At 35.1% G+C, this 9,720-nt stretch overlaps 1 long non-coding RNA gene across 1 annotated transcript; it reads right to left on the bottom strand.

The window, feature by feature from the left end:
• Positions 1-528: 528 nt before the first annotated feature.
• On the bottom strand, positions 529-2,446 carry LOC148843028 (uncharacterized). Its single transcript, XR_016103733.1, has 3 exons — positions 1,391-2,446; positions 1,117-1,301; positions 529-744 (listed from the first exon to the last, which is right to left on the bottom strand). It is a non-coding gene; the product is annotated as an uncharacterized LOC148843028 (long non-coding RNA).
• Between the last annotated feature and the right edge of the window lie 7,274 nt (positions 2,447-9,720).

Genomic DNA, 9,720 nt, shown 5'->3' with positions numbered 1-9,720 from the left:
GTTTGGCACGTGAAAGATCTAAACTCCAAAAGATCTAACACCAAAAAGACATGAAAACCCCATTTTAGGAAGCTCTAAATGAAACTTCTCGTGTCTCGCATTTTAATCTCGCACAGAAAGACTTAAAAAGACACATGAAAATATGTGCATCTGCCAAACGATCTTTGGGCTGCTCAAATCTTATGTCAAAAGCTCAATGCCTTTTTTAACTCTCAAATCTCCAAGAATATCTTCTCAAAAAGAATTGCCAAAGAAACCCTACATTTCCCTCTTCTTCTTCTCATAGAGGTTAGGGTTCTACTCTACCCTTCAACTGGGATTCTTTTTCATTCTTCACCAGCCGTCGCTGGCATGGCCTGTGCATCTAATACTAGAAGTTGAACCATTAATATTCAAAGTCCACATGTTCATTTTGGATTCTCCAACATTTAGTTTCCTTAGACTGGTCCAGTGTTCAGATTGATTTCAACATTTTGCACAGGAGTTCATTTTGAGATGTCAATATATACGGGGCTGTTGAACAAAATGGTGCAATTTGAAATGTATTTGTCATTCGATAAAAATAAAGTGATTGACATTCAGATATACTGTGCTGTTGAACAAAAATAGAGAAAAACAAAAAAAAAAAAAAATATGCATCAAATGTGTAGAGGCTGCAACCAAGAGTTGTTGATAGGCCGAGTTTTGTTGATCCCAACTTTGGATATTTACCGGTGGTCGGTTGAGGGTAGGAAGAACCATAACCTGATGAAGAAGAAGAAGAAGTTGCTTGACGTCAGTTTGTCAATTTAGATGAGACAAAGTGAAGAGAATTTGAGGATAGAGAGGAAGATGAGTATGTTCTTTGAGTACCCGGTCAAAATGGAGTAGATTTTCTTTAGGGTAAACTTGTTAAATTACCCCTACTGTTTACGAGATTGACAAACTGTACTCTTACCGTTTAGGTATTGTCGAGCTAACGAAAGGAAATAAAATGTTAAATTTATCCTTTATTATTTATCAAATTTTCAAAATAAAACACAACTGAAAAACCCCTGATTTCCAATTTTTTCAAATCTTTGCTTTAAAAACCCCCCGAGGCAAGAACTACTGCATTTCCCAGCAAACCCTGCTTACCCATCGGCTCTTTATCTTCCACCAAATCCGCCATTGCTCTGACCTTGGGCGAGGTGTAGGATGAACAACCACTCCCAGCAAACCCGTGGTAATGGGCTCAGCACGCTCAGCAACTTGCTTAGATCTCACCAACTCAAGCTCGTCCAACCATCACGTCAATGCTTCTCATCTTCAAGGTATACTCTCTTAAACATCAAATCATGAACTTAAATCACAAATCCAACCATACTCAAAACAAAAACCAGAATTCTTCACAAGAGCCATCCATACGTACTAGATCGAGAAGCTTCCAAACACCATGCTTTTAGTTTCTCCTGCAGGCAAGCAAAGAGAAAAAAACAAAAAAAAAAAAAAACAGATCCAACGAAGAAAGAAGAAAAACTAGTCATGCGTGGCGATGATGGTGCCGGAGGTGGTGTCACACGAGTCAGGACGTCGACGTCGGATTTAGAATGGAGAAATTGAGAAGCGAGAGATTACTTTTTGGTCGCTTTTCCATATTTTTCCCGCTCGCTCGCTTGCCGCTTGGGTTCGGTGTTTCTCATAGACAACAAGCTCTGCGTTCAGGGTTGTTTCTGCAGTTGTGCCAATACCCCAGCAAGCTCAATCGACGAAGTGGGCTACTTGTCGTCAAGGTCTCTACTTCAAGGGCATGAATTCTAAATTCCCCAATGGAGGGCTCATGTCACAGTTCTTGGATTCTCTCTCCCTGGGCTCCACCGTGGACGTTAAGGGTCCATTGGGACACATCGAGTACACCAGCCACGATAGTTTCACCGTACACGGCAAGCCCAAGTTTGTGAAGCGGCTCGCAATTCTAGCTGGACGGACTGGAATCACACTAGGTAACCCAAGCAATCTTGAGAGACTCAAAAGATGATACGGAGATGTATGTCGTGTATGCGAATCGCACCGAAGATGATGATATATTATTGAGAAAGGAGCCTGATGGGTGGGCGATTAAAACCATCTTCTGGGAGTTACTAAATGGGAGAGTCATTCGTTCTTCTTTTTTTCTTCTTCCTCTCGGTTCCTCTTCTTTTATTTTCTCGGTCAGTGGGTGTTAATGAACTCCGATGGTGTTCCAGTCGTCTATGGCTATGACCTACGGGGACCAATGAAGTAAAAATGAAGGGAGTGATCTCTCCCACAGCAGTGAGATTACACTGGAGAGGGTGAAAGGGAGGTGGAGAGGGAGGGGAAGAGGTGGGATGGTGATGAAACATGGTCCTCTTCTTCTCCTTAATCTTTCTCTGTTAATTGCCTTCTTGATGGTGAACAAAGAACTACCACCGGGAAGGGTTTATTCATTTGAAATAAATGCCCGGAGACTGAGCACTATCATTGTCGCACAGGTGATGATGGCCTCTACAACTTCTAAACAATAAGGGTATTTTTGGAATTTTAAAATAATTATCACTCACGGTCAACAAAACTTAAGGGTATCGCAAGATAATATCTAAACAACAATAAAGGTACAATTTGTCAATTTTCCAAACACTAAGGGTAATTTAAGAGATTTAACCTTTTCTTTTTTTTTTAAAAGCTTTGAATACCCAGTTCAACCGTGTAACTCGCTGTTAAGACAAAAATCCCGTTAATTTTCCTGTTGAAAGTACAAGCCGATGTGTTTAAAATTTATTGGAGGGTGCACACATATTATGGACCGAAGGGTCCATGAATCCACGCACTATTAAGTGAGGTGGATTGAACATCCACCGTGAACTCACTCACTCACCGGAGATGTTCGGAGATGTTTGGAGGGTGGATCGAAATGAAGCTCGAAAGTTTCCATTTCAAGAGATGTACGGAGACGTAAAAAGTGAACTCACTCACTCACTCACTTTTTACACAAAACGAAGCTTGAAAGTTTCCATTTCAAGCGACTCTAAATCTAAGTCATTTTAGTAAGTTTGTGTTAGAGATTGACACTCACTCTGAGTTGGAAACTTTCCATTTCAAGAGACGTTCCGAGATGCAAAAAGTGAACTCACTCACTTTTATGTGGCGGAAGTGCCATCAATACTCAACACCACACACATAATACTACATAAGATAGGAGTGCAACTTGGGCGGGCAGGCCCAACCCGGATCCGGACCCATCTAACCCATAATTTTATACATGCTAGGCGCCTGGGCCCAAAAGATAGGATTTTTTTGACTAGGCTCAGACCTAACCCTTAGGTAGTCTAAGCCCAGGCCGATGCCAATCTCACCCTAACCCTAAGCTCGATCTGATTATATGCATGCGTATATGTAATATATCCATACATGCATTGATAACAACTTTTAGTTTGAACTGATTGAACAACTTGAACTTGACCAGGGCCTAAACCAACTCAAATGCATTAAATTTCATTAGGGGTTGGGCTTGGAATGAACAATTTGGGCTTTACCTTTGGGCCCAATCCACATTCAGGTTTTAGGTTCAATTCTTACGATTGGGCCTGGGTTAATCTTAAGCCCAGGCCAATTTGTCTGACTTGCACCTGTAAGTGTTTATTCAATAAGCACTTATTTTGGATCAAGACTACATCATTACACTTATTGGCATTTGGAACATAAGGCCGAAATAAGTGCTTATTAGATAAGTCCAAAGTTTTAGCTTATTTATGTGCTTATTCAATAAGCACTTATTTGATTTTTCTTCCAAAATTATCCCCACTTAATTTTATAATTCCTTTTTTGCCCTTTAAATGTAAAAAGCTAGGGTTCTCTTATTGAGCTTCTCATCTCCTGTCTTCTCCAACCAGCAGCAACACCTTTTCCTTAGCCGATAACCAGGTAGGTTTCTTCTCATTTTTTAAGACCAAAACAACCAATCCTCTTCTCCTCTGTTTTGTATCCTATTTGACTTCTTATTCTCATTTCATTATCTTCTCCTCTGTCATCTCCAACCACTGGCAGTAACTTCAAATGATCAATCCTTGATCAATAACCAGGTAATGTCTCTTCACTTAGTTGTTTTTTTAGTCATTAAAGTTGTCTTTTTAAAAAATAAGTGTTTATTGGAGAAAAAACTACTAAACACCCAATATGAAATAAGTGCTTATTTTTTCTCTTGAAAAAGTTTGGTGTCAAATGTAAATAAGTGCTTATTCGAATAAGCACTTATTTTTAACATAATCTCTCCTAAACTTTGTCTAGCATGTTAGTTCATTCAGAATCGAAGTAATGATAATGATACTTGGGTGGGTGAACCAACGTCTCATGCAAGGACAACCCTATTTGTTGTCGAACATGGACAACCAATGTTTTCTCCTAGGTAGGGTCCACATAGGTAGAGCCTCAGCTCCTAATGGTCAAAGGACATATGTCCAATTAAAGAGGGTTTAAAATAGGGGTGGGTTCGAGTTGAATTGAGTCGAATACTTGGCTATTCGAGCTCGGCTTGCAAAAATAGTGTTAGGTTGGAGCTCGAGCTCGATTGCAAGCCAATCTTTTTCTAAAAAATAAAAATTATACATATAAAAATAATTTTTTTTTATTTTACATACAAAAAGTTAAGAGTTATAAAAGTTATTTATTATTATACATACAAAAATGATTATAAAAATTATTTTTATTTTACATACAAAAAAATAAGAATCATAAAATTTATTTACTATTATACATAAAAAATAAAATATTATATATAAAAATTTTTATTATATATATAATAAAAACTATTTATTTTTAAGGCTCGATTAGGCTCACGAGCCAAGTTTCATGGGGCTCGAGCTCAGCTCGAAGCTCGGTTTAAACTGAGTCGAGCTTGAATAGCTCATGAGAAGCTCGACTTGTGACCACCCCTAATTTAAAATTTAAGGTTTAGGTGTGAAAACGAATAGGTGGTCACTGGTTAAATGAAACATCCGACCCAGGGTGGGGGTTGATTGGTCAAATTTATTCTGGTATAATACCTTTCTTTTTTGCATGTATGATGGAAATTTTGGAGAATCCAAACCGATTATCGACTATCTGCTTCACCCTCTCTAAATAGTTTTTGTGAAATACTTCAAACATTTCAACTAGCTTAACCCGATTTTCAGCTCAACCTTACCAAATAGGCTCTAAAAGGGGAATAAGTGTTGGGTACAGAGCAAAGCATATGGGAGATACATTAACGCTATTATAGAGAGCCTGCAGTTATATGGTTTTGATCATGTGTTTTCATATTTCGAGGGACACAAACTAACCATCTTAGCTATTGGGCCATAGGCTGGTATCACACAATAGGGATAATTATGGGTTGAGCCAGGTTTGGTCTAGGCTTGACCCTGGGTCTGAAATATAATCCATGGCTTGGGCTAGATTTTGGGTTTAAGTCATTGAATTCATTCTTAGAAATAATCGCCCCTAATTAGACATGTTCATGGGTAAGACTGGGTTTTGCCTCTTTATTAACAAAAAATATGTAGGTTTGAGCTCAAATTCATTTCAACTAGGGGCATTCACGGCCTAATTTTGAAATCAAACCGGTATGACCGGTTTTTGAAAAACCAATATCTGAAATCGAACCGAAGTCAATCAGTTGATCGATTCAATTCTTCAATTTTTTTTATATTTACAATATATATTATAAAAAATATATAAATATATAATAAAAAATAGAAATATATATAAAATATTATATTTAAATAATAAATAATATATTATACATTATAAATATATATAATGCATATTTATTAATTTATAATATATAGAAAAATACAATATATAATATATAAATATACATAAAAATATATAGAAATATATGTATACCGGTCGGTTTGATCACCAGTTTTTTGTATTGGTTAACCGAAACCGAACCAATACCTTTAGTTTTAAAAATATTGAACCAAAACCAAATCGACTGGTTTGATTAATTGGATTTTTGGTTTGGTTTAGTTTTTTGGTTTTAACCTGATTTTATTAGTATATAATTTTATAGATGTGCCCAAAATTGTTTCATATTTTTTGTACTATTCTATTTAAAAAATATTTTTAATTATACATCATGAGTTAACCTATTTGATCTGAAAGGTTGAACCACTAACCCACCCCTACATAGGAAGATGGTTTAATATCCCATCGGTTTTAAGTTGTATATTTGATGTTCATCATTAATAAAAATTATTCTATTTTATCATAGTTATTTTTTAATATGAAAAATATATAATAATAGAAATGTGTCAATTTTTTTAAATTTTTTCTATATTTTTTGTATTTCTTATATTTCCAAATTTCTATTATTTATTTATGACATCATGAAAATATTCATTTGACCCAAATGGTTGAAGTACTTACCCATGACCTAAATGGAAAATATGATTTCATTTCTAGGTTTATTTTAAAAATATAAAATTTCATTATATTAATAATTATTATGTATGGATTAATGGAATTTAATGATGATAAACAAAAGTATTTTTTATATTTTTAAATTTGTATTATTTATTTATGACATCATGAAATTATCTATCATTTCTCTATTTATTTTAAAAATATAAAATTTTATTCTATTAATAATTATTGTGTATGGATTTATTAGTGAAATTTAATGATGATAAACAAAAGTATAAATATTAGATTCAATGAGAGAGAACGTGATTTATTTAATGACTTAAATGTGAGACTTAATGAGATGTAATTGAATGTAATTAATGGTATTCTTTTAATTACATTTTTTACCCTTTCAATGGAGATGAACTAAATTCAAGAGGAGGGGTATTTCAGTAAAAAAAAATTTCAGGAGCCAATGCCTATTCATTCACACTTTTATAAGTACTATATATATATATATATGAAATAATATTCATAGACACATTCGGCGTCGAGTAAATGGAATTCACATGAATGGACCATAAAATGTGTGCAAACAACATTCATTGTTTACACACGTGATACACCATCCAACATGAGATGGGGGCAGAAAAACCTCCCCTACCACCCTTCTAACTTCAGTCTCTCTTCCTGCTCCCCCACTCCCTGCCCCCTTCTCACTTCGGTCTCTCTTCCTGCTCCCCTATCCTCCTGTCTCCCTCTGGTCCACTCCTCATTGGAAAAGCCCTAGATCCATGGGTTGTGGCTAGATTCTTGCGTCTACCTATGTTTATCACATTTTTCCTGCTATTAGACCCTCTTTCCTTCTCCCTCGTCCGGAAACCATAGACTCCCAACAACAACTCCTAACTCATCATGGAAGAGATCCCCTAGAACAGTGAACTCCCACTAGAAACCCTTCTTTGCACAACAATCCTAACCCTAGCTTGCCGTTAATTCGCATTGAAACTTTGGAAGCGAAAACCCTAACCTTCCCCTAAAACCCTTGTTTGCAGAACAACCTTAACCTTACCTCACTGCTGACTAGCATCGGAATCAATACCCATCTGCGTTTGAAACCCTGGGTTGGAAACTATCTGAAATGACCTAAAGGAACACCTATTTGTGTCTAACACCGTGGCTTTGCCTCCCTTGCTGACGTTTGAAAATAGAATGCCCTCATTTATATTTTATTTTTGTTCTGTTCTTATCTGATTCTAAGAAACACTATTTTAGGGAATTTTATAAGATTAGCTCTATTTTCAATAGTGATGGCAATTTCTTTCATAAAACTGGGGTTCCGCCCTACCTCAAACTGGGCAGGTTTTCTCCAACTCTAAACGAGAATAGGGCGGGGACAGAAAAATATTTTTTCTTCAAATCGGAGATGGGGCGAAGATGGGTTTTATATATAATTTCTCGAACCTGTCCTGAACCCGAAGGTAAAATTAGTAAAATATCTCTAGGTTTAATATTGATATTTAAAATATCTCTAAGTCTTCCCTAAATTCTTAAAATCCTAGAATCCCATAATTCCATCTTTGAAGTACCCCAAAGTATTATAATTCAATACCTAAAATACCTCCAAATTCTTATACTATATATGTAAATTATCCACAAAATAAATAAATTTTAAGAACCTGCCTTAGAGCGAGGAAAATTTGGGAATTACCCGTCCCGATGGAGAGTGGATAACCCGCCCTGCCCTGCCCTGAAACTGTTCTGTTGCCATTCCTAATTGTCGGAAGGAGTTTCCATAGGTTCTTTAACTGGTGCATTTAGTTTTCATGTGTTCTTCAATTGGTGAATTTAATTAGTTCCTCTTCAGCTGGTATGTTTAATTCGTTGGTTTATCTTTGTGGATTTATTTTATTTATTTTCTTTGGTTCTATTAAACTTTAGCTTATCTCATTTCTTTCGTTATCTGATTCTAAGAATGATGTTTCAGGGAAGTTTATGGCTGCATCTGTTGTTCAAAGGAGTTTGCATGGATTCTTCGACTGGTAGTGCTATAGGAACAATTGCTGGTTTATTTTTTTCCTTTTTTATTTGTCCCTTTTCCGAATGGCCTTTCTGTTATATATATATATATATATATATATATATATATATATATATATATATATATATATATAATCAAGATCGAGATACAACAGGACTTCATTCTCCACCCATCTCTGATTAGGGATCCCTATTAATCCCAATCCCCACCCTCTCCTTATCCCCATCCCATTAATCCCCATTGGGCCGGGGAGATTGGGTACTTGACGGAGGAATCCATATGCTTCACACGATATAGGTTTATAAGTTTATATCAACCAAGCTCTTTTACCTGCTTGACTTGTGGCTCTTCTGCTAAATCATGCTACAACCACTTAATTAATAGGTTGATGCCAAGATTGCTACCATTTGTATCATTCCAATGGACCTTCTGCTCTACTGACAGGCTCCTAAATAACTAAAAATACCATCTACTCGGATACTAAAGGCTCCCAAATGTCAAAATAATGATATCTACAGTTTATTAAATATTATTTATATTATATATATATATATATCTCAAAATTTATTAAAATTATTTATATTTTAAAATTTCTTCTATTTTAAGTAAATCTATTTTTCAAAAATACTTTTAATTAAAAATTTTAATTAACTTTAATTACATAATTAATAGTAAATTGGTTAATTTTGTTATCTTGCTTAATTAAGGAATGGAGAGAAAGGGTGCTGAATTGAAAAAATGGGAGTGGTGGAAAAGGGAAGGAGAGAGAATTAAGGAGGAAAGGGGTTTGGAGAAGGAAAGGGTAGCTAATATGGACCGCTATATATATATAATATAGATTATTTACATTATAAATATTTAAGATATTATTTATACTTTATTTTAAATAAACCTATTTTCCAAAAAATACTTTTAATTAAAAAATTGGTGATTTGAGTCCCATGGGGAACATGTCTTTGTCAAAGATCGGGGATGGAAGATAACTTTTATCCCTAGTAGTGGTTGAGGTTGGGGATAGCCCTTTCCCCAACCGTCGCCATTCATTTATTTATCATAAACAGCAATTTACTTATTTTATTATTAACTAATAACAATTATTTAAATTTAATTATAAATTAATAATAATTTGTTAATAACTATGGTCTAATTAACATTAAATTAATAGTAATTATGCATTTATTATTTTAGTGTGAATTACTTTTCTTCAATCTTATCATTAATTTGGTTTTCAAATTTTACTACTCGCTGGGCCCCGCTAGTAATTCATAAAGTAGTCCATCCCTCATTTAATTTCCATCGAGGCCATTTGCCCTCAATTA

The sequence above is a fragment of the Nelumbo lutea genome, chromosome 8 (genome assembly GCF_056320005.1).
Source record: "Nelumbo lutea isolate HS-2025 chromosome 8, American lotus-T2T, whole genome shotgun sequence".
NCBI classification, from domain to species: Eukaryota; Viridiplantae; Streptophyta; class Magnoliopsida; order Proteales; family Nelumbonaceae; genus Nelumbo; species Nelumbo lutea.
The sequence above is the reverse complement of the archived record's forward strand: the minus strand, read 5'-3'. Positions and strand labels throughout refer to the sequence as shown.